Source organism: Mustela nivalis (genome assembly GCF_964662115.1).
Source record: "Mustela nivalis genome assembly, chromosome: 4".
Classification (NCBI taxonomy): domain Eukaryota; kingdom Metazoa; phylum Chordata; class Mammalia; order Carnivora; family Mustelidae; genus Mustela; species Mustela nivalis.
In genome coordinates, this window is record NC_139023.1 from 22,028,166 (window position 1) to 22,054,137 (window position 25,972).

Sequence of the window (25,972 nt, forward strand, 5' to 3'; positions counted from 1 at the left end):
ACTAGTCCAGATTCTGGCTTCCCCAGGGAGAGAGAGTATGACCTTAGGTGAAGTAGCTTCTTATGGGGAGGACAATGGCAAAGAAGAACTCAGTCAAGAGTCAGCTTCCAGAGCTCCCAGAAGCTGAGAAAATGAGTGCCTTAGACCCACAAAGAGAACTGGGCAGGATCCTACAGCATCCACCACATCAGAGAACACAAGCCCCCACCCCACCCCCACCATATTTCCTAACCCTAGCTGTTCTGACAAGGTTGAATCCTCTGTCCTTGGGGTGGGGGTGGGGGGACTGTTGCCTATTTTAGGTACCACTTACTATATGATTTTGAATCAGTAACTTAATCTCTTGGTACTTTAATTTCCTCATCTGAAATATGAAAGTACGACTCACAACGTGGCATTTTTCAGAATACAACTCCCGGAACCTAAGCACCTGGAAAATGTTTCCTGTTGCTGTGTATTTCTTACTTTGGCTTTCCTCCCTTCTTTCCAGCTGCTTCCATGTATAAAAAGTGCTTTAAAGTCAGATACCAACAGACATAGGTTATGGAAGTGCCCAAATCTCAGCTCAGGACTTTGGCCCATTGTTTACTTCAGTCCTACGACTGCTACTGCCACCTCACTTTACTCACTACCACTTAAGAGAATGATTCCTTAAAGGAAGCTTCAAGAAACTTCTTTATGCATACCTGAAGTACTCTTGGGCTCACTCCAGGACAGTGGTCGTTTAAATAATTCATGAGAGTTGTGCCTGCAATTGGCAAAGGCAAGGCAAACTGCACACGAACAGCTTATTCTTTACATGCCTGCACGGGGTCTTTGATAATACAAGATGCTAGCATAGAATTCAGTACTGCTTAAAAAAAAAAAAAAAAGGAAAGAAAAGAAAAGAAAAAAACTTAAGTGCTCCAAAGAAGACAAGACAATATTTAGAGAACAGTTAAGCCCAAAAGCAATGGATATGAAGGTGACAGCCACCAGGTGATAAACATAAAAGAGGTACTGCATTCTTTAGCCAGGTTGGGACACGGTCCCTTCAAGAACCAGACCGTTCTCATTTTCAAGAGGATACAATAAATACAGAGTCGTTTTCCCCATACAGAAGCCTTGATGACTTTCTTAATGCTCCTGCCAAAATGAATGTTGGATGATGCTTGATGCTGTTGAATGATGACGATGTTATCTATTTCTCTAATGCTGTTAGAAAGCACTGTATTACACAGTTAAAGGTTGTGAAAATACACTGGGTCAGTGCAAAAGACAAGATACTGTTGGAATGGCAGTGGTATCCTTCAAATGCATTGTATTGACAGGAAGAGAAAAATGAGTTTATCTCAGAAAGCTGGCATGGCTGATAAGCCAGAATGGCCAATCATGTAACCTATCTGGGCTTTCATAATTTTGTTTTTGTTAGAGTCATGAGCCCACTGCCTTCTCTTCCAACACAATTGCCCAATGTTCAACCAAAAGGAACCATTCAATTTTATCCCCCAAACCGAAGTTCTCCCATTTCCAAAACATAGCTTATGTATCTTCCCTGTAACCAGAGCTGCCATCCCTCTATTTTTTTTTAAAGATTTTATTTATTTATTTGCCAGATAGAGATCACAAGTAGGCAGAGAGGCAGGCAGAGAGAGAGGAGGAAGCAGGCTCCCCGCTAAGCAGAGAGCCCGATGTGAGGCTTAATCCCAGGACCATGGGATCACAGCCTGAGCGGAAGGCAGAGACTTTAACCCACTGAGCCACCCAGGCGCCCCCAACCCTCTATTTTTATCAGACAAACTCCTCTCCATCCTTTAAGGTCTATTTCAATGTCCTCTTTTAATACAAGTTTTTCTAGGCCCACGCTCCCCAAACTAGACATGATCATTCCACGTAAACTTTAATAACACAGTCTGAATCTCCTTTCTAGCAATAATTATTCTTCCCTGTCTTGCTTTGGCTTATTTTATTTATTTATAACATTTATTTTCCTCTATCTTGTAAGCATTTTAAAGCAACAACTATGTCTTAATCCTCTTTGCATCTTCTGTAGTACCTGACACTGTGCCCTGAACTTGAAAAGTTCAATAAATGTGGCTGGATTTATCAATAACACTTTCCCTTTGGCAGTTCGGAACTCACTATTCACCTTTTATTATCCCCGTACTTCCTCTGCTCATAGGAGTTAGCACAAAGTGACCTCAGCTACCCCTTTAAAAATACCAGAAAATAGAAGGTTAGATAACTGACACTGTTTATGAAAGGTTGCTACCCTTCTGACTTCCTGGGAGTTATGGGATTCTAGAGTTCAAATGCTCTTTAAATATCTGAATCTGAGGTTAAGTGAACTGCCCAACGTCACATATGGAGCAAACCTAGGACTAAGATCTAATGTAAGAATGAGATATTTTGTTGTTCAACACTGTTGTCATAGATTGGATTAGAGCTTTTCTCTTTTGAGGTCTTGAGCTCATTCATCCCAGGAATATAATTTTTAAGTATAAACTTAATAACATTAATTTGCCAAAACAATAATAATCATAAGAAACCTTGGCCTTAACATGTACAGCCAGCATGCTCTATCCTGATTCAAAGTTTCAATGACAATTGTGTCAGATTTAAATAATACAAGCATGTACTTGCTTATGACAAAAACACTTCAGGTTCTGTTTATACTATTGAGAACATCCAAAGAAAAATAAAGTTCAAGTAGAAACATTTTGATGATTTTATTCTCAGTAGAACTCAACCACAAACCAAAGTCACAGAGGAATGATGCTTCAAATGAAGTGAAAATAATGAATCAATAACATGACTGGCAAATTCTGGGGAATGGATCAGAGTTCTGAAAAATCTTCACAAAAGATTTTCTTCCAGGGAGCTTCTGCAGCATCCAAATGCATTTATTATTGGCTCACTGCAATTTCTATGGAGCAGAAACTAAGCAAGACCCTTCCTGCTCACTTCCATTTTTCATGTGGTTGGCCATAACCTCATATTCCCTTGTTTAAGTGCAACCTCCAACCTGTCTTCATCAGGTTAAATTAAAAGATTTTTTACACCCTACAACCTGTGATTTTATAGCTTCCTTTTACCCTAAAGTTAAGATGACCTTATGCCCCAAGACCATGTTTGGAAAGCTATCTAGTTTCAGTTTCTTTACAATGCCTATATATGTCATTCTCCTCAGGGTGATTACCACGTAGGTGAGCATAACACAGTTCTATACAACACTTCTTCCATGTCATGAAGTTCAATACTAAATGCCTGGTGATTCTAATTATAATAAAGGCCATTGGAACTATTTAACACAAACTTCCATGGGGCTACATAGCCAAAGAGAAGCAAACACTTGTGCTATTATGTGGTAAATTCAGAGCTTGGCACACACAAAACCAAGGAAATTTCGATAAAGGCAGATTTATCTTTTTAGAGCTCTGTAAGTAATGAGAGGTCATATTGAAGATTTGCTGCATAGTAAAAGCACCTTCAGTCAACCTATCTGTCATCCCGGACAGGTCTTTAGGGGAAAGTCTATGCAAGGTAGAATGCCAAAAGGTTATATAAAGTATATGAATAAAAGTGGACTATAAGAAAAATGCTTTTAATTTTGGAATTGATGAAATTTGACCATGAAATAATATAATTGGCTTCTATCAGCACAGTAAGATGTAAATTCTGGTTGAAACAGATACTGTCCATTCAAAATGGTCATCTTGGGAGTTAATATATACTCTAACTACACTACTCTTATTCCAAATATATCATCTTTCATAAAAATTAGTTTCAGGACACAGTCTGTCAAAATCTTCATCTGGACTTTTAAGCTGGGCTTGATTTTTGGAAAACAACCTGCTACAGGCAGACTCTGAGATGTCCCCATGCCCTCTGCCTCCTGGGTTCATGGTTTTATGCAATCCCCCCTTCCTCAAGTGTGAGTGGGGTTCATAACTTGCTTCTAGACAATAGAAGATGGCAGAGATGACAGAATATATATAATTACATATATAAAATTACATTATCTAAGATTATAACCCAACTTGCTAGTAGACAATCTCTCCCTTGCTGGCTTTGAGGAAGCAGGAAGTAATGCTGGGAAGGTCCGCTGAGCAAGAAGCTGAGGATAGCCGAGACAGCAAGAAACTGAAGCCCTCAGCCAACAGCCCACATAGAACTGAACATTGCCAACAACCATGTGAACTTAGAAGTCAACCCTTCTCCAGCCAGACATTCAAATGAGGTCCAGCCCTGGCTAATATTTTGCAACCTTATGAAGGACCCAACTAAGCCATGCCCAGACTCCTGACCCACAGAAAGCGAGATAATAGGTGAGATGGTTTTAAACCAGTAAGTTTGTCATAATGCTATTATGCAGTAATAGATAACTTATGTGAAAACGCTGGTCATTCTGAGCCCACACTAGTCAATGTAATATGTAATTTTTTTTTACCTTAGATACCATTCTTAAATCTTTTTTTAAAAAATATTTTATTTATTTATTTGACAGAGTGAGATAGAGAGAGCATGAGAGGGGAGAAGGTCAGAGGGAGAAGCAGACTCCACATGAAGCTGGGAGCCTGATGTGGGACTCGATCCCGGGACTCTGGGATCATGACCTGAGCCAAAGGCAGTCACCCAACCAACTGAGCCACCCAGGCACCCCCATTCTTAAATCTTATCCTCCTAATTACCTTTTCCTTACCTTGCTTTTCTACCTATTCACTCCTAAGATAATCAAGAATTCTCTGGAAAGGGAGGCACTTTCAATTTTACCTAATACTTTATATGTCAGATTAACAGCATCTAGCATTCATAGGACATTTACTATGGATCAGGCACTGTGCTAAGGACAGTAAAAGTTAGAAACATTCCCATTCCCATTCTAAAAGCGAGGAAATAGAATAAAATAAATTTCCCAAGGTCAAAAAGCTAGTAAACAGCAGTGCTGAGAATCTAGCTCAAAGCAGTCAACTTCCAGAGTTTACACAATTGAACATCTCTCCTATAAAGGATGTGCACAAGCACATTTGAGGTCCCTATAAGAAAAAAAAAAAAAAAAAAGACAAGCTATTCTAATGTTGGGACTTTGAGAGTTTAAGATATTTAGTCATTTAACTTGCTAATAGCCAAGTAGAGCCTAAAAGAATCAAAGTTTCATTGCTGTGCCTAATCCTGCGCTCTTTCTACCACATGAACACCCGTCAGTTGTCGCTGAGGTCCTGAGGCTAATTATTTTGTGGGCAGGTCTTGACAGCTAGGGTGTGGCAATATCTAAAAGAGAATCTCTGAAAGAGTTCTGAATGAAGAAACCATCAACTAAACACTTGGTGTAAATACACTCTAGGGTTCCATTTTGAAAGATAATACTCATCTCCAGTAGTATTTCTATGATCATAAAATTATAATCACCACACCTCATAAGCCAACACAAACTTTACAGTTATACCTCATTAGCAAACACAAAAATAAGTTAGTGAATACAAGGTACATAGCTCTGTGAAACTCAATTTCCTAAACCATAAAATGAGGAGGTTTGGAGAAGATCGATATTTCTCAAAGTATGTTCTAAAGAACACTAACCCCACAAGACATTAAAATGTGTTTGGTGGGGGGACAAAACATGGGGAGGAAGAGTTTTTATGGTCAAACAAGTTTATGCTCTTTGCAGCTCTCTGGGAGGCTGATGTCCACATTAGCACTTAGAGGCTCTGAGAAGTTCTGTACTAAAGAAATCTATGAACTCTGCTGAACCCAGTGGCTTCAGAAGTTTTTAACCACATAACCTTTTTTTCTGGGAACACTTTTATTAATGTCTTCTAAGACTCTAATTTCTACTTGGGAAATTCCATGAATTTACCTCAACGTTAATTTTCATTTCACATGAGGTTAAAAATTAAGGTTGACCTATACAAGGAGTTAAAAGTAGTTTGTTTAAGTTATATAAAACTTAGGAGGCAACTGCAAATGTCCCCAACAGCATACATTTTCTCCAGACTTCCAATCCATCAATTTCAGCTGTCTATTATCTATTTATTCTTTTCAAGGCACCCTGAGTTAATGATTTTGATGAATCTCAGAATGAAAAATAACGTTTACTGATAATCAACCCATTTTCAGAGCAAAAATTCTTGGTGTAACCATTTATCCTACCAACTTGCTTCATGTAATCACACATTTCCCATAAAGAAACAGAAAAAGAGGACAAAAAGGTAACATTTCTATTACACAATGACTTTGGGGAGTCTTCTCCATGCTGTTTCCTTATTTCAGCTAAGATAATCATGCTCAAAGGGTATATTAATCCTATTGACTTTTGCAAAGCTATTTAGAGGAATCTCACCCTTTTTTTTTTCTTTTTTGTCATATTAAGAAAATTTCCTCACCCAAGTCAGTTTTGCAGTCTGTAAAGTGGAAACAATAAAGCAAAGGCTTAGGGATTCACTTCATGTTCCTTTATCAAGCTACTTCCCACACAGCCAAGTCATTAGTAGCAGACGTAACAAAGATATCTTTAGGAAAATCGTGGGTGCTGCTTTACAGTAGTTCTTTTCTCTATGAATCATCTTGGCTTCAGCTCCTACTTTAGGCAAATCATCTTACTTTTCCCAGGCTTTGTTTTTAAGACTCTGTTTCCTCATCCACAAAATGGGCTCTTTACAGAGCTGTTGAGAGGAGTCAATGAAATAGTGTGTGGGAAATATCATTCAATACATTTACCAAAAAGGCATCTGTGAGCCTGGAACTCTGCTTTTAAGGATGCTACTGCACTTAACCATTATTATGACACTTACATGGTGACTTCTGTCATTCCAATTTGCATAAATGAGAGAACAGAAAAGTTAAGAAACCTGCCCAAGTTCACCCAGCTAATAAATAGAATACTATGAATCTGAACTCTTCTCTATTTGCCTCTTGGTTCTTTCCATGGTACCACACCGGTGTTCAACAAAATGTGTTGTCTCCTATAGCATATATTTACCAAGATGCTGAAACAAATTTAAAAATAAGGAAAGAAAAAAGTCTTAAGTCGGCCTGATCTCTAGGCAAAGTCATCAAGTAAGCCAAACTGTTCTCTATCCTTGCTGCGCACCAGGGAACAGAGTCCTCATGCTGCTCCCACTGCTTCTCACAGTGACTCACTAGGGCTACCTCCCCAAACACCGGCCTGTCTTCTTGATCAATGCTACTCAAAGTAGTTGGTCCATAAGCTGTTTGTTAGCAAACAATGTTGAAATAAGGGGTTTGCACTAGAATGTAAATTAATATGTTGCCTCCTTCAATGGGGAAGCCTTGATAACAAAATAAAAATAAAAATAAAAAAGAGTGCTCAGTGACCTGAAAACTACTTATCTCAGGGTGGACTGGCAGCATTCCCGAGACCACACTGTGAGTAGCAGTGTTCTACAACATTCTCAGGATCCTCTTTTTTGGGGCTCCTGGGTGGCTCAGTTGTTGGGTGTGGCTCAGGTCATGATCCCAAGGTCCTGGGATCAAGCCTCACATCAGGATCCCTGCTCAGCAGGAACCCTACTTTTCCCTCTCCCACTCCCCCCGTTTGTGTTCCCTCTCTATCTCTATCTCTCTCTCTGTCAAATAAATAAAATCTTAAAAAAAAAAAAAAAAAGAAGAAGAAGAAGAAGAAGAAGGGCACCTGGGTGGCTCAGTGGTTAAAGCCTCTGCCTTTGGCCCAGGTCATGATCCCAGGGTCCTGGGATCGAGCCTCACATCGGACTCTCTACTCAGCAGGGAGCCTGCCTCCTCCTTCTCCTCTCTCTCTCTGCCTGCCTCTCTGCCTACTTGTGATCTGTCTGTCAAATAAATAAAAAATCTTTAAAAAAAAAAAAAAGAAGAACCCTCAGTTCCCCATACCCAAAGCTGGATAACTGGAAGCCAATTCTGGCAACCACCTTTAACGAATACGCACATATAAGGAATAGATCAAATTACTGACCCTAGTTTTCTATGGCTGTTGAGATTATGAGTGTCAGTGTAATGGTAAAGACTGTAGACTTTCAAGCTAGACTGAGTTTGAATCTTGACTCTCATACTTAAAGGTGTGACATCTTAGGAAAAATAATCTAAAGTTTTCTGTACCTTGTTTCTTTATTTCTAAATAAAGAAATAGCAATAACAACAACAACAAAAAAAGAGCCCTCTTTTTTCTTTCTCCAACAGAACGTAACTGGTTTTATGGTCATTTCCCGTATTCATTCTCTGCTATTTTCTGTGACTAATATTAAAGCTAATTTATGTGAAGGTATTGGAGTCACTAAGAGTTAATGTTTAGTGGCTTTGGGTAGAATAATTGTCACTTAAAATGGGTTTATTATAGATATTCCTTAACCCAGAAAATCATTCTAATAGTGAAGATTTTAGGTACCATGTAAGACTATGAGAAATACATATTAGGGAGACAGATAAAATTTAGATGTTGCTTAAATCATAGCAAACTAACCCACAAATATCTATGTGCACATGCACACGTATGTGCTCACTGGTGACATTTGAGACACGATGTGTTACAGTATTATGATGTGAACGTTAGGGAGAGAAGTTGCGTTGCTTACTCTTTAAAGATCCCTCTACCCCCCCCCCAAAAAAAAAGGAGAGAGAGAGAAAAACTAAAGATTTCCTCTGAGTTTTCCAGGGACAAATAGGGTAAACTTAAACCTTGCTTCTCTATCAGAGACAGATATATTTTCTTTCTCCTCTTCCCTTCCCTGAGTACTGAAGTACTAAAGCTGGCTATGCACCCAATGGGCCAAGAAGAATGCCTGCCACATCACAGGTACTCAGTAAATTCACTAATTCCCCAGCAAACATCCACTTAACACTTAAGTTGTGCCGGGCCTTTTCATACAGCAGGGAATGAAATGGATGAAGACCATGTCACTCATGATGCTCACATCCCAGTGGAAAACGCATTAAATAGAAGGGAGGAGGAAAGAAAGTGAAGCCTTTAAAAAAGTTCAAGTTGGGGGCAAAATGAGGAAAAAGCAAATTAAATGTGTGCAGCCTACATTGTATATTCTTTCACTTGACCATATCCAGAACGTTATGGAACCATCATAGTTCTGTGGCGGCTTGACTTTGGGTATTCAAATTGCTCCAAACGGGACACGTTGGTGGCTCAAATGGTAAAGTATCTGCCTTTGGCTCAAGTCATGATCTTAGGATCATGTTTAATCCTGGGATTAAACACCATGTCAGACTCCCTGTGGAGTGGGGAGCCTGCGTCTTCCTCTCACTCTGTCTCTCCCCCTGTTTGTACTCTCTCTGCATCCCTCTATCTCTCAAATGAATAAATAAAATATTTTTAAAAATAAAAGTTAATAAATAAATTGTCCAAAAGGCAATTGAACTGTGTTTAAGGAAAAACTTTCCTACTGAGATAAGATTACCATGGGAAGGCACAAACTCCATTCTCTTGAGTTTTTAAAACAAAATAAATAATCCAAAAATTATTAAATTATATAAAATGATTAAAATCCAACTCTAATGGGGGACCATAAGGAAAAGAAAACACTGGATAGAGAATCTGAGCCCCTGCTGTGTCATTTATAAGCTGGTGACCTTGGCCAAGTCACCCCCCCACCATACGTCTCAGTGTCCTCATGTATAGAAAGAAGAGTGTTCAGTGACCTGTGGGTTCCCATCCAGTCCTATGATTTCAGTGACACTAAACTCTTATGGTCTCTTCAAGTCCTGCACTTCTATATTTTCATTATTACAGGTTTTCAAAGAAAAAACTTCTGAAAGTATAGGCTTATCCTCGAGATTTTTTTCAAAAGTATAGCCCGCTACTGAGATTACCATCATACAGAGTCTAAGAGAGAAAGGAAAGAAAGAGAAAGAAACAGAGGAGACAGAGAGAGAGAGACTGAACCCACAATAATGTCATCATGTCTGCATATGGCTTTTAACATGGTTCTTACTGTCATGGCTGTATCTCCTTCCTTGTCATTACACACTTTTTACAGTATATACTGTTAAAAAGAAATATGAAAACCAAGTTTTGTCATTTAAAGCATACTGTAAGTGCACTACAGAACTTTCTATTAAAGTGAATCCTTTAATATCTTTTGTGATGTAAGTAATTGCCCCATATTTCATTTTTGTGATAATCTGGGTTTATATGAATTTATTTTTTTAAATTATAGCCAGTATTTACCAAGGGACCACTCTGACTCAGGCTCTATGCCAAAAAGTTTACACACAGTATTGTATCTAATACTAACAATAACCCCATGAAATCTGCAGTATGATTATCACCATCTTACAGATGGGGGAAATGCAGCTCAGAAAGGCTAAGTGACAATCCAAAGTCACCCAGTGGGTAGGGAGATAAAGAAAGCAAACCTACATTTATGTGATCCTAGAGACCAAGTTCTCAAACACTACCCACAAATACTAAGGGAAAGGCCTACTCCAGGCACATCTGAACTATGCAGCCTCACCTTTGTCCTTTGGCTTCTATTTTCTTAGACCCCAAAGTTCCTCCAGCCATCTCTCAGCTACTAAACCTTGTTTTCAGGTCTGACAAATGGCAAGGAATTTCCAGGCTAAGATACTGCTCTCAGAAGTCCAGGTCTGTGAGCAGAGATAGACCGTGGGTGGCTTAGAGGAGCGTAGACAGGCCAAGAGAAAGCTCAAAGCCATGTTATCTGGGGACACTTGGAAGAAGTGAGTAAGTTTGGACTGGAGAGGAAAAAACTCAAGGGAAACAGATGCTAGCATAGTCTTTTCATAGTTCAGTGGTCTCATTTGAAGAAGTTGCTTCAGCCAGAAACAGCAGACTTTTGGTACACTCAGCAACACAAATAAATCTTTAAAATACAGGAAGAAACAAAATGTGAGCTGTAGCACAATGCCATCTATTTAAATGAAAAATCTATGGCAAAAGAATAATTCCTGTTTTATAAGAACTCATACCAATAGAAAGATACACATCACACATATTAGGACTGCTGCCTGTGAAGAGTGAGGAGATGGGATAAAAGGAAAGATTTCTCCTATATTTTTTAGTCCAAATATAAAGAGAAACCCCTGTGCTAAATAAGCCCTGGCTGATAACGCTAGGATTGGCAAGTAAAACATGAAGAGTGCCGTGCAAAACATATACAGAACCCAACCACCTTTCACACCTCTCCTTGCCCAATACACCACCATCTCTGGTCTGAACTACAGCCACAGCCTCTAACTGCTCTCCCTAAGTTCCCACTTTTCTCTGTACAGTCTATTTGTGGAGAAAATCTTTTAAAGCATAGATCAGATCATATTAGTCCCTACCTCAACACACTCCAGTGACTCCCCACCTTATTCAGAATAAAATCCAGTATCTTTACAATGGCCCACAGGACTTGGGTCCCATTCCCTATTTAATCTCCTCTCGCGCTCTCTCCTTGGTATTCCCCTATCCAACTGCATTGTCTTCCTCGGTGCTCCATGAACACACTAAGCACATGCCTGCCTCAGGGCCTATGCACTTACTATTTCCACTGCCTGGAATGCTCCAACTCTAGACATGTGTATGTCTCATTCAGGACTGCCCTTGAAAGTCACATGTCAGTAAGGCCTTTCCTTACCGCTCTAGTTAAAAATTGCAAGTGCCCACCCGACACCATCTTTCTTCCTTTCTTAATTATCTCCCATCATGCTTTTCATTTTACTTGTCTTGTTCACTATCTCCCTCCTGTAGAAAACAAGCTCAGGAGCAAAGGGATTTCTGTCTACTTGTTCACTGCCGTATCCTCAGAGTTTAAACTGTATGGATGCACTCCATAAATATATGCACTCCATATATGGTATGCACTCCATAAATATATTTTAATTGATTTTTGTTCAACATAGAAAACTTCCTATAGAATTTTCCATTAATGAAATGAAATATCTCGTAAGAAAATGAGCTCCCCATCCTTGGAGGTATACACGCAAAGGCTAAGTGACCTCTTTGTAAAGACACCGAAGAAAGGAATCAAGCACTGGGTATTTGATTGGACCAGATATTAATCCACGCTCCTGCTAACCCTGAAACACCATGGTTCGTCAACAACCCAAAAATGCTAAAATAAAATGCTTAGACTCCTAAAACTGGGCCTCAGGAGGTCAGCAAACGTTTAAGAAACCAGGATCATATTTCCAGTCTCCTCTACCTAGTGATCTGAGCACCAGCAGTTTGGGTTTGTTTTGTTTCGTTTTTAATCTTTTAAACCCCATGAGTCTATTTGGTAACATTTTCTCCTGAATACAAAAAAGCAGCATACATCTAATTGCAAATGAGAAATTTCAGGACAAGCTAGTGTTATCAAATAACTGTATTATCTGAAAAAAATTCATCATCTCACGTAATTTAAATTCTTGCCCTTTGATCCCTTGTGTATATTTTTGCATTAAAAAGTCTGCCTAAAATTAGTTCAATTCTACCCTTTGGGATAGATTTTAAAACAAAAACATGGAAGGATTAAAAAGAGGAACAGAATGACTGATAGTTGAGATTTCTTCTATAGAGTCTCTTGATTTATGTATGATAAGAAGGCTGAAAGCCTATGCGGAAAGACCAAAAAAGAAGAAAATGAATATTCTAGGGACCACACAAATTAGTGATGTCGCCATCCTCCAGGGAAGAAAATACTTTGATCCTATATATACAGTGATGAGAAAATCGCAGCACCCAAGAGATAGAGACCCTGCTTCAGAATCGATTAAATGCAGGCTAAAGTAAGGTCCAAATATTTCCTGTATTGCCTCTGCCCTCTGGTAGTAGATGGGATTCCTCAGTTGTATAAACAGCCAGAGGGTCCTACAAGTAACTAAATGATAGCAACAAGAGTGGCCCTCTGCTCCTGGAAGCAAAAATTCTGAAACCAACCTGGAAACTCTTCAGAGCAGAATAGGTGCTCCATCCCTGTTTACAGCTTTCCTTAGCACAGAGATTGGGGACCCATAAGGATATCCATTTACAACACTTTATTTTATCCAGGAAAGGGCGCGGGTTTATCTCACCACTTTTACAGAAATCTATCCTTCCTCAAAAAAGAAGGAGTTTTGAGTTTGGGATTTTTTCAGGTAATACACATTCTCCCACCTGTTGTTATCATACTCTGTCTCTGGAAAGGAGCCCACAAGTGCACAACAAGTCAGAACAAGAGCCAGTGATTATCATTTGTTCATTACATTCCTTGTCAAGGTGAGGGTATCTCAGGGGATTTTTTTTTCAAGTTTTTATCCAAATTCCAGTTAGTTAACAGTGTAATATTAATTTCAGGTGTGCAATATAGTGATTCAACACTTCCCTACGACACCGGGTACTTATCACAAGTGCACTCCTTAATCCCCATCACCTATTTCACCCATCCCCTACCATCTCCCTTCTGCTAACCATCAGTTTGTTCTCTAAGAGTTAAGAGTCAGTTACTTGGTTCTTCTTTTCTTGTTCCCCCCTAAATCCATCTGTTTTGTTTCTTAAATTCCACATATGAGTGAAATCATATGATACCCATATTTCTCTAACTAATTTCACTTACCATAATATTCTCTAGCTCCACCCACATCACTGCAAATGGCAAGATTTCATTCTTTTTCATGACTGGGTAATATTCCATTGTGCCTATGTGTGTGTAGGTGTGTGTGGGTGTGTACATACCACCTCTTCTTTATCCATTCATCACTTGATGGACATTTAGGCTCTTTCCATAATTTGGAAATTGTGGAGAATGCTGCTATAAACATCATGGTGCATGTATCCCTTCAAATCAGTATTTTTGTATCTTTTGGATAAATACCTCGTAGTACAATTGCTGGATCATAGGGTAATTCTATCTTTAACTTTTTGAGGAACTTCCACACTCTTTTCCAGAGTAGCTGCACCAGTTTACATTCCCATCCACAGTGTAGAAAGGTTCCCCTTTCTCTGCATCCTCTCCAACACCTGCTGTTTCCTGTGTTGCTAGTTCTGGCCATTCTGAGAGGTATGAGGTGATAATCACTATAGTTGTGATTTGTATTTCCCTGATGATGAGTGACATTGAACATCTTTTTATCTGTCTGCTAGCCATTGGTATGTTTTCTTTGGAAAAATGTCTGTTCATGTCTTCTTCCCATTTCTTAACTGGATTATTTGTTTTCTGAGTGTTGCGTTTGATAAGTTCTTTATAGTTTTTGGATACTAACCTTTTATCAGATATGCATTTGCAAATATCTTCTCCCATTCCATCATCCATTTTTTAGTTTTGTTGTCTGTTTCGTTCATTCACTGTTCAGAAGCTTTTTATTTTGATGCAGTTTATTTTTCATATACTCTGGTTTCTCTTCAGATTATACAAATCTTTCACCTTTTACCAAGAGTTTATTTTTGCTTTTGTTTCCGCTGCTTCAGGGCATATATCTATTAAGAAGTTGTTATAGTCAGTGTCAAAGAGGTTACTGCCTATGCCCTCCTCTAGGATTTTAATGGTTTGTTTTCTGTCTCACATTTAGGTCTCTCATCCATTTTCAATTTATTTTTATGTATAGTGTAAGAAAGTGGTCCAGTTTTCCCAAAATTGTTTGTTGAAGAGACTTCTTCCCAGCGGGTATCTTTTCCTGCTCTGTCGAAGGTTAATTGACCATAGAGCTGTGGGTTCATTTCTGGGTTTTCTATTCTATTCTATTGATCTATTTTTGTGCCAGAACCATACCATCTTGATCACTACAGCTTTGTAATACAGCTTGAAGTCTAGAATTGTGATGCCTCCAGTTTTGCTTTTCTTTTTCAAGATTGCTTTGGCTATTCAGGGTCTTTTGTAATTCCATACAAACTTTAGGATTGTTCATTCTAGCTCTGTGAAAAATGGTGTTGGTGTTTTGATAGGGATTGCATCAATGTATAGATTGTTTTGGGAATACAGATATTTTAATAATATTTGTTCTTCCAATCATGAGCTTGGAATGCTTTTCCATTTCTTTGTGTCTTCAATTTCCTTCATCAGTGTTTTATAGTTTTCAGAGTACTGATCTTTTACTTCTTTGGTTAGTTTTACTCCATCTTACTATTTTTGGCACGACTGTAAGTTGGATTGATTTCATGATTTCTCTTTCTGCCGCTTCATTATTGGTGTCCAGAAAAGCAACAGACTTCTGTACTCTGATTTTTTATTCTCAGGGAATTTCTAAAGGGAGTTCCCTAACACTGGCTGAATAGTGATCTACAGGGCCACTGGTCCTCTTTCTGAGATTTTCTCTTGTACCCTCCCCCCACCCACTCTCCTCCTGATAATGGGGTAGTTCATTCTATAGAACATATGTTTTCTTATAGAAATTGATACCCTAAAAGAAAAATGTTTTAAGTAGTTATTTAAAGGTAGATTTTGAGCAACCTCTGCATGCCTAGCATTGTGATCAGTAAGAGGTGAAGATTAGGAAGCAAGGGGAATGAGGAAAGGAAAGCACAGTAAAGAGAGATCTGTTTGTAACCACATGGAGCTCACAATCCATTGGATGATCAAGACTATTATTATAAATTAAAAAGTAACATAATATGGTATCTCATGCCATAGAAACAAAAGAATATTTAGCACTGGAGGAGATCAAATTTCATGTGGTTTAACCTGAACTAGGTTTTGAATGGTAGGAAAAATAGAGACAATAGTGAAGGTCCGTCTCTAGATAAGCCTGGCCAAAGTCAATCAGACAACTCATCCTGTCCCTTCTATGGGCCTCCCTTCTACAATGTAGCCATATGGGGCAATGGGGGCCACAAATAACCTCAGAGGAAATCAAATAGGCCATAGGTTTGCGGTGGGGTTTTTTTTAAGTTTTTAATTCCAGTTAGCCAACATACAGTGTTACTTCAGCAGGTGGACAATACAGTAATCCAATAGCTCCATACCTCACCCTGTGCTCATCAACACAAGCACACTCCTTATTTTCCATCACCTATTTAACCCATTAATAGGCCATAGATTTTGGTCCCACTTTATGACTCCCTTCAGGATTGTTCAACACATAGAACCTAATTCTCATAAAATACAAAATTAAAATGCTATGGCTAAGTCAGAAAAGTCTTCCCTTTCTACAGAGAACCATTCTATGCATATATTTGTGATCAGCTTTTCTCCAATGTGAGAATTTAAAATAGGAAACAACTAGTAAAAAAAAAAATTTTGAAAGCAGGTCCAAGATCAGGGCAAAGGGACCAGGTCCCAAAGAGCAAAGCAAACATTAGTGTTCAAATCCCAGGCAGAAGGAATCACGTCTTTAAGTGTGGTAGAGTGCCATCCTAGAAGTGACAGTCTCCTCCTATTAAAGGCCTTTATACTCATGTAAGTATGACCATACAGGTCCTGGCTATATTATCACAGACACATTACTTACATTTATATAGAGAATGAAGGCAATCCTACCTACTTCCATGGGTATAAATATTGGAAATAATATAGACAAAGGTTTAAGACAGGGCCTGGGACAGAAATCACTCAAGTGGCATTTATTATTAGCATGGTTAATAATAATCTTTAATAACACTCTTTCACTGTATCAAAGCTTCTTGTTTCTTTCTGACTTTTTTTTTTACTACACCCAAATAACTAAAAAGTTACACACTCGGATCCCCACAGGGTTTTCTTCTCCTGTTAGTGCTGTGGGTCATCCTGGTTTAATCAGTCCTTTTAAAGAATCACCAGCCATTCTTCTGGCTGACATTTTAATCAGGTTTTCCCAAGAATCCCAAAGGAGGAGGGAAATGGAGTTGCAGTGAAAAAAAATCCACTTTTCTCTACATGCCAGTAAATTATAACTTTGTAGCTGCCTCAGAAAAAGAACAAAAGACACATGGCAGAACATTTTTCTGGCTGAAAAAATTGACAAAGTGGTAGAACCAAATTCCTTGCAGTACTGATGGTGGGGTGGGGGTGCCAGACAGGGGCAGGGAACAAGTACAGTTCTGTAGAAGCTCAATAAATGCTTCAAATAGTGAATGAATAAATGAATGATGCAAAGAAGATTTAACCTATTATTATTCACTTTTTATATTCTGCTGCTTCCAGAAAGGATTTGAGGTGGTTGAGGAATTAATTATATGAGTCAGAGTTTATATGTTCTGACAACTATCACGGAAGTTAAACATTCAAAGATTCCAAATAGCCCAAGACTGGGAGCATTAATTAATTAATGCTAACTCCTCCTGCCTGAACAAGGGCCTCAGGCTAATAACATTCTGAAATTGCTTAAAAGCAGTTATAGTCACAAAACCAAGGTACACCAGGAGTCCACTGGGAGCTTTAATAACATTACACCTGAGCTCTTTATGTCAGGAGGGAGCTCAAGAGACCATTCACAGACTGAAGCAAGATGGGGAAAAAGCCTCACTCAGCAAATAACATGCCATTAACTTGGTGTGTGTGAATGGTACTCAGGGAAGCAGTAATTGAGTCAATAAAAAATCAGAGTGGATAAACAGGCCAGAATGGAAGGAGGGGTGAGACTGCCAGTTGCTGAGGAAATACAGAGTGAAACAAGTTGGAATATGTGGGTCACTATATCAGAATCTTAAATACAATGCACATTAAATAAATGGTAGCATATTATAATGACGTGATAGAGGGAAGCAGACATTTAATAAAAATAATGGCTAAATTGTATCATGTGCTTATTACACACAGGGCACTGTCCTAAACATTTTACTCATGTCTAATCCTCAGTTAAGCCTCACAACAGTCCCACAAGGCAGCTTCCACAATAATGCCTATTGTGCATATGAGGGAACTGAGGTACAGGGAGGTTAAGTGACTTGTTTTTCATATATTATCTCATTTAATCCTCACTGCAGTCCTTTGAGGGAGTTCCCATTTCATAGAAAAGAAAACTGAAGCACAGAGAGTTTAGTAATTTGGCCAGGGTCACACATCTAGCAACTAATTATTCAACCAGGGCTCAGAGCCACCCACCCAACGCCAGAGCTGGTACTAACATGCTCTCTGCTGCATGAAATAGGTTTAAATTCACTGCAAGAACTATATAGCATGAAAAGTTTGGTTTTCATAGTAATAATCATAGGAAATCCTCACAAAGAACTCACTGTGGGCCAGGGACTGTTTTTAATAATTAACCTACTCTTACAATATCCCTCTGGGGAAAAGAGTATATTATTTCCATTTTACAGATGTGATAACTCAGAGAGGTAACACACCTGGCATAGAGTCACCCAGTAAGTAGTTGAGTGAGACTGTTTCGAGTCTGTTTTTAACCACCCTGCTCTCCTGCCTAAGAATGATGTTTTGAGGCCATGTTGAACAACATGACGATCGATAACGGGGAAAAAGAAATCAGCCAACAGCAGGGAATTTCCTTCCGAAGCCTCATCTTATCACAGAAGGGTATTCACATCATCATCGTGCCTCAGTGCCAACAATTACTTTTAAAACCGGTGGTCTAATCTGGGAGAAAATCTTGTTTCCAAGAAAGAGAAAACATATGAACGGAAGCACGGTGCTATGCCGCAGACTATGACAAGATGCAAAGACAGGACAAGCTGCAGCCCAAACACCTGTCCTTTCCATCCCAAAGGGCAAAGCCCTCGGCTGCCTACCGGATGGGGAGAGCCTCACGACTGTTGATGCCGCCCACGAGTAACTAGAACGGCGCTTCCACTCCAGCATTCTCTCTGCCTTTGGAGAGCAGGCCATGACTTCATTTCATTTTTTCTGTACCCTGCTGGTTTTTTCTATAAATGCTATTGTGTAAAGAGACCCATAAGGAGATAAAGCTGAGAGATGCTGGCCTGTTGAAAATACGTTTTGTAGCCACTCACAAAATGTGACTCTCCCTGCCCGTGCTAAATGTGCTGCTGGGAGACCCTCCAGAGGTGTGAGCGCTGCTCCTTTCCCCTCTGCTAACACATCTCCATCTGCACAGTGTACTGTGGGGAGGCAGTCACAAAAGATCAAACAAAAGGGCTGGAAAGGATTAGTCTCCATTTCTACTAATGTCCTGAACTCCAGGAAAGTCCATATACTCCAGTGGCAGTGTCTGTCTCACAAGGCAAAGCTTTTGACCCATGGCGTGACTCTCTTTTGAGACCTTCCCGTTCTCGTCAGTGATTCCTATCTGCTAAACCTGCAAAGATACAAGTCTTCTCCAGAGTATACCTGGGGTCTGCAAATCAAAGGAGTACCACCGGGGCCCAGATTTAAGGAACCTCATTAGATGCCTCATTCTGGATTCCCACACAACCCTGTGTTTCCCTCATCTCAACACACACCAATCACACTGTTTTGAAACTGCCCAGGAATGTGATGGTGTGTCTCTCCCAACAGGCAGTAATTTCTCTAGGTTTAGTTTGCTTTTGTTTCTGCAGAACTTAGAATTATACCTAGTGGATAAAAGTACTTCAAAAATAGAGTGATGCAGGAGGCAGCTTGTAGCGGCAGCACCAGTCCAAGCTCTGTCAAAACAAAACCAGAAAGGAAGGAGGTAAGATGGTGGAATAGTAGGGAGACCCTGAGCTTGCCTGGTCCCTCGAACACAACTAGATCAATATCAAATCATTCTGAACAACTCGGAAATTGATCTGAGGATTAAGGAAACAATCCACACAATTGGAGGGAAGAACATGGCAGATATGAGATTTGGAACCATGAACTGGGGGACAGAAAAGCCACAATGCCACGAAGGGAAATGAGCCATTTTCATGGAGTGAAGTCAGGGAGAGAGGGAGTCAGTGAGAGAGAGAGAGAGAGAGAGAGAGAGAGAGAGAGAGAGAGAAGTGCATAGGGTTGGCACAATAGGCCGCAGTGAGGGGATTCCCTTGATAGCACTGGGAGAGATCGTTCCCCTGCACAGTGAAAATCTGGAAAAGGGTATTTTTACCTCTCTAAGGATGAAGGGCATTCCCGGAGCCAGTGAGTGACTGCTCAGCAGCAGGGGACAGAGGCACATGCATAGGGCAGATAACCTGATCATAGCTTTTCACCATGCACATGCCATGCAACTGCTTTTCTGGGACAGAATGGTCCTGGGTACACCACAAGACTCTCATCCAAGGGAGGGGAGCGGGTCCACACTTTGCCAGGCCCTTTAATATTTAGAGTTTTGAATCCCAGCCACCAGCCAGCAATTAAACCCAGGAGAACTGTGGTACCAGGCATGCTGACAGCCGGGTACAGACAGGTTGAGGACAGTGATCTGATGAAATCTCACACTTTTCCGTGAGGGTCCCCTGAATAGCAGTACCTGTGAGTTGCCCCCTCTCCACCCCCCTGCCGAACAAAGAGGCCATCTTGCACCTCGCACCACCAGTATGGTAGAACTTCATAGAGAAACACAGCACCCACAGAGGAGACTGGAGTCACTTACACCAAACCTTACCCCCACTTCAACCCCGTGCCCAGCAGAAGCATCTTTGTATGGGCAGGTCTGACTACGAGCCAGTGCAATGGGCCATTCCTTCAGAAGACTAACACAGGTCAAGCTGTCTGCTGATCACACGGTGCTCCAAAGTGTCAGCTTCTGTTCTGAGGGAAATAGGATCAGGCTTGCTTGCTTGCTTACTTTTTTCCTATCTTTCTTTTTTCTTTGGTATCAGATTTTGAGTTTTTTGTTCATTTATTGGTTTATTTCCTTATTTTTTTGGATCAGGCTTCTTTTTTCTGTTTTCTTTTTTCCTTCTTTCTTTTTTTACTCTTTTGAATCGGACTTACAGTTTTTCGTTTGTTTACTGTTTTATTCCTTTTTTTTCCTCTCAGATCAGGTTTTTTTTGTTTTGTTTTGTTTTGTTTTAATCAGGCTGAGAGAGAGAGAGCACACAGAAGGAGAGTGAGATGGAGAAGCTGACCCCCTGCCAAGCAGAGAGACTAATGTGGAGCCCCATACCAGTACCCTGGGATCATGACCTGAGTAAAATGCAGATCCTCAACCAAATGAGCCACCCAGGCACCCCAATCAGACTTATCTCAACAAGCAAATCAAAGCATACCTAGTTAAAGGTCCAAAGATTCCCTACGGCAAGCAAGTCCTTTACCTCTGTAAAGGACTGACCTATGGGAAAGAGCAGCCAAAACACAGCAGCAGAGTATTCAGAGCATACACCAGAAAGACTTCTGAAGCACAAGGCACAGGACAGCACATGACCTCTTATTATTATAGTATTACTGTCAGGAGCAGGAAACAACAAGCTTTCACAATGCATAAAAGACAGAAATTCAGACATAATGATAATTCTCCCCAAAAGAAAGATCAAGAAGAAATCACAGCCAGGGATTTGGTCAAACAGATAAAAGCAATATATCTGAACAAGAATTAGAAAGACAGTCATAAGAATCCTATATGGGCTTGAAAGAAGCATAGAAAACACCAGAGAAACCCTGGCTGCAGAAATAAAAGACCTAAAAACTAGTCAGCTGAAATAAAAAATGCTATAACTGAGATGTAAAACTGACTAGATGTAAATCACAGCAAGGACAGAAAAAGCAGAAGATTGAACAGGTGATATAGAAGATAAAATTATAGAAAATAATAAAGCTGAAAAGAAGAGAGGAACAAAACTATTAGATCATGAATACAGACTTAGGGAACTCATTATTTCCACAAAGCATGGTAATACCAGTATCACAGGAGTCCCAGAAAAAGAAGATTGAGGAAAAGGGGGCAGAAGCTTTATTTGAACAGATTATAGCTAAGAACTTCCTTAATCTGGGGAAGGAAACAAGTATTCAATCCCAAAAGGTACAGAGAACTCCCCTCAAAAATCAACAAAAATAGGTCAATACCAAGACATATCATAGTGAAATATGCAAAACATAAAAATAAGTTTAGCAGCAGACCTGTCCACAGAAATTTGGTACTCCAGAAAGGAGTGAGATGATATATTCAACACACTAAAATGGGGAAAAGAATACTTTATCCAGCAAGGCTGTCATTCAGAATAGGAGAAATAAAGAGTTTCCAACTCAAGCAAAAACTGAAGGAGTCTGTGAACACTAAACCAGCTCTAAGAAATACTAAAGGGAAAACTTTGAGCAGGCAAGAGAGACCAAAAACAACAAAGACTAGAAATGAACAGAGACAATTTATAGGAACAGTGACTTTATAGGTAATACAATGGCACCAAATTCATATCTACCAACAATTACTCTAACGTAAATGGACACAGTGCTCCAATCAAAAGACATAGGATATCAGAATGGATTCAAAACAAAAACAAGATCCACTGATATACTGTTTACAAGAGACTCACGTTAGACCAAAAGATACCTCCAGACTGAAAGTGAAGGGGTGGAGAACCACCTACCATGCTAACAGACATCAAAAGAAAGCTGAAGTACCATATTCATATCAGACAAACTAGAGTTTAAACTAGAGACTGTAATAAGAGATGAAGAAGGGCACCATATCATAATAAAGGGGTCGATTCAACAAGAAGATCTAACAATTGTGAATATTTATGCCCCCAACTTGGGAGCAGCCAAATATATAAATCAATTAATAACAAACATAAAAAAACCCATTGAGGGGTGCCTGGGTAGCTCAGCATTAAGCTTCTGCCTTCGCCTCAAGTCATGACCTCAGGGTCCTGGGATGGGCTCTCTGCTCGGCGGGGAGCCTGCTGCCCTCTCTCCCTCTCCCCTTGCTTGTATTCCCACTATCACTGTCTCTCTCTCTCTCTCTCTCTCTCTCTCTCTCTCCGTGTCAAATAAATAAATAAATCTTTTTTAAAAACCTCATTGATTATAATACAATAACAGTAGGGGACTTTACCATCTACTCACAGCAATGGACAGATCACCTAAGCAGAAGATCAATAAGAAAACAGATCAATTCCAGATGCCTGGGTGGCTCAGTGGGTTAAAGCCTCTGCCTTCGGCTCAGGTCATGACCCCAGGGTCCTGGGGATCAAGCCCTAAATTGGGCTCTCTGCTCAGCAGGGAGCCTTCTTCCTCCTCTCTCTCTCTGCCTGCTTCTCTGTGATCTCCGTCTGTCAAATAAATAAATAAAATCTTTAAAAAAAGAAAACAGATAAATTCCTAGAAACTTACCAACTACCAAAACTGAAGCAGGAAGAAATAGAAAATTTGAACATACCTACAACCAGCAAAGAAATTGGATTAGTAATCAAAAATATCCAGCAAATAAGAGTTCAGGGCCAGATGGCTTCCTAGAGGAATTTTCCTAAACATTTAAAGAAGAATTAATACCTATTCTGCTGAAGCTGTTCCACAAAATAGAAATCGAAGACAAACTTCCAAACTCACTCTATGATGTCAGCATTACCTTGATTTCAAAACTCAAGACCCCACTAAAAAGAGAACTAGAGACCAATATCCCTGGTAAACATGGATATAAAAACTCTCAACAAGATATTAGCTAACTGAATCCAACAGTACATTAAAAGGATCATTCAGAGGCGCCTGGGTGGCTCAGGTCATGATCCCAGCGTCCTGGGATCGAGCCCCACATTGGGCTCTCTTGCTCGGTGGGGAGCCTGCTTCCCCGCCCCCACCCCTCCGCCTGCCTCTCTGCCTATTTGTGATCTCTGTCTCTCAAATAAACAAATCTTTAAAAAAAAAAAAAGAAAGAAAGAAAAGAAAAAGATCATTCACCATGATCAAGTGGGATTTATCCCTAGGCTGCAGGGTGGTTCAGTATCTGCAAATCAATCAATGTGATACACCATATGAATAAAAGAAAGGATAAGAACCATATGATCCTCTCAACAGATGGAAAAAAAAAAAGCAAAATACAGTATCTTTTCTTGAAAAAATCCTTCAAAAAAAAATTGAGATCGAAGGAACATGCCTCAACATCATAAAGGCTGTAAATGAAAGATGCATAGCTAATTTCATCCTCAATGGGGAAAAACTGAGAGCACAAGGTCAAGAACACAACAGGGAGGTCCACTCTCACCACTGTTGTTCAACACTGTACGGGAGGTCCTAGCTTCAGCAGTCAGACAACAAAAAGAAATAAAAGGCATCCAAATTGGCAAAAAAAGAAGCCAAACTTTCACTATTAGCAGACAACATGATACTCTATGTAGAAAACCCAAAACAGTCCACAAGAACTACCAGAATTGATATATGAATTCAGCAAAGGTGCAAAATATAAAATCAATGAACCAAAATCTGTTGCATTTCTATACACCAATAATGAAGCAGCAGAAACAGAAATCAAGGAATCGATCCCATTTACAATTGCACCTAAAACCATAAGATACCTAGGAACAAACCTCACCAAAGAGATAAAAGATCTGTATTCTGAAAACTATAGAATACTTAGGAAAGAAACTGGAGAAGACACAACAAAATGAAAAATCTTTCCATACTCATGGATTGGAAGGACAAATATCGTTAAAACATCTATACTACCCAAAGCAATCTATACATTCAATGCAATCGCTATCAAAATACCACCAGCATTTTTCAGAATAGAACAAACAATCCTAAAATTTTTAAGAGAGCAGAAAAGACAATGAATAGTGAATGTCCTGTGGAAAACAAAAAGCAAAGCAAGAGGCTTCGCAGTTCTGGACTTCAAGATGTACTACAAAGCTGTAATCATCAAGACAATATGGTATTTGCACAAAAACAGACACACAGATCAATGGAACAGAATAGAGAACCCAGAAATGGACCCTCAACTATAAGGTCAACTAATCTTCAACAAGGCAGAAAAAAGTATCCAATGGAAAAAAGACAGTCTCCTCAGCAAATGATCTTCAGAAAACTGGACAGCAATATACAAAAGAATGAAACCGGACCACATTCTTACACTATACAAAAATAAATTCGAAATGGATTAAAGACTTAAATGTGGGTGCCTGGTGGCTCAGTTGGGTAAGCAACTGCTTTCAGCTCAGGTCATAATCCGGAAGTCCCAGGATCGAGACCTACATCGGGCTCACTACTCACTGGAGACTTTGCTTCTCCCTCTGACCCTCTCCCCTCTCAAGCTCTCTCTCTCCCATTCTCTCTCTCAAATAAATAAATAAAATCTTAAAAAAAAAAAACTTAAATGTAACACAGAAAACTATCAGAATCCTAGAGAAGAAAACAGGCAATAACATCTTTGATCTCAGCCACAGCAACTTCTGACTAGACACATTGCCAGGGGTAAGGGAAACAAAAGCAAAAATGAATGATTAGGACCTCATCAAATTCAGAACTCTCTGCACAGCAAAGGAAACAATCAACAAAACTAAAAGGCAATCAATGGAATGGGAGAAGATATATGCAATAATATATCAGATAAAGGGTTAGTCTTCAAAATCTATATAGATTTATTTAAAAAAAGAACTTATTAAACTCAACACCCAAAAACAAATAATCTAGTTAAGAAATGGCAGAGGACATAAATAGACACTTTTCCAAAGGAGACATCCAGATGGCTAACAGACACAAGAAAAGATGCTCAATATCACTCATCATCAAGGAAATACAAATCAAAACCACAACAAGATATCACCTCACACCTGTCAGGATAGCTAAAATTAACAACTCAGGAAATAAGGGGGGTTGGTAAGGATGTAGAGAAAGGGGAACCCTCCTACACCATTGGTAGGAATGCAAACTGGTGTAGCCACTCTGGAAAACAGTATGGCTGTACCTCAAAAAACTGAAAGTAGAACTACGGTATGACCCAGAAATTGCACTACTGAGAAATCAGAAGGATACATGCACCCCAGTGTTTACAGCAGCACTATCAACAACAGCCCAACCGTGAAAAAAGCCCAAATGTCCATCAACAGATGAATGGATAAAGAAGAGGTGGTATACACACAAACACACACACACAGAGGAATATTACTAAATGATCAAAAAGAATGAAATATTGTCATTTGCAATAACCTCAATGACTACATTGTATTATGCTAAACAAAATACATCAGTCAGAGAAAGACAAATATCATATTATTTCATTCATATGTGGAATTTAAGAAACAAAACATATGAACATAGGAGAAAGGAAGGAAAAATAAAAACAGAGAGGGAGGCAAAGCATAGGAGACTCTTAAATATAGAGAACA

The 25,972-nt window shown here is 39.5% G+C and overlaps 1 long non-coding RNA gene across 1 annotated transcript in view; it reads right to left on the minus strand.

The window, feature by feature from the left end:
* LOC309863627 overlaps nucleotides 1-25,972 on the minus strand; it is a 186,299-nt gene that overhangs the window by 155,670 nt on the left and 4,657 nt on the right. The window contains exon 2 of the long non-coding RNA XR_014311158.1: nucleotides 19,325-19,396. This is a non-coding gene — a long non-coding RNA (uncharacterized lncRNA). The remainder of the gene's footprint in view (nucleotides 1-19,324; nucleotides 19,397-25,972) is intronic.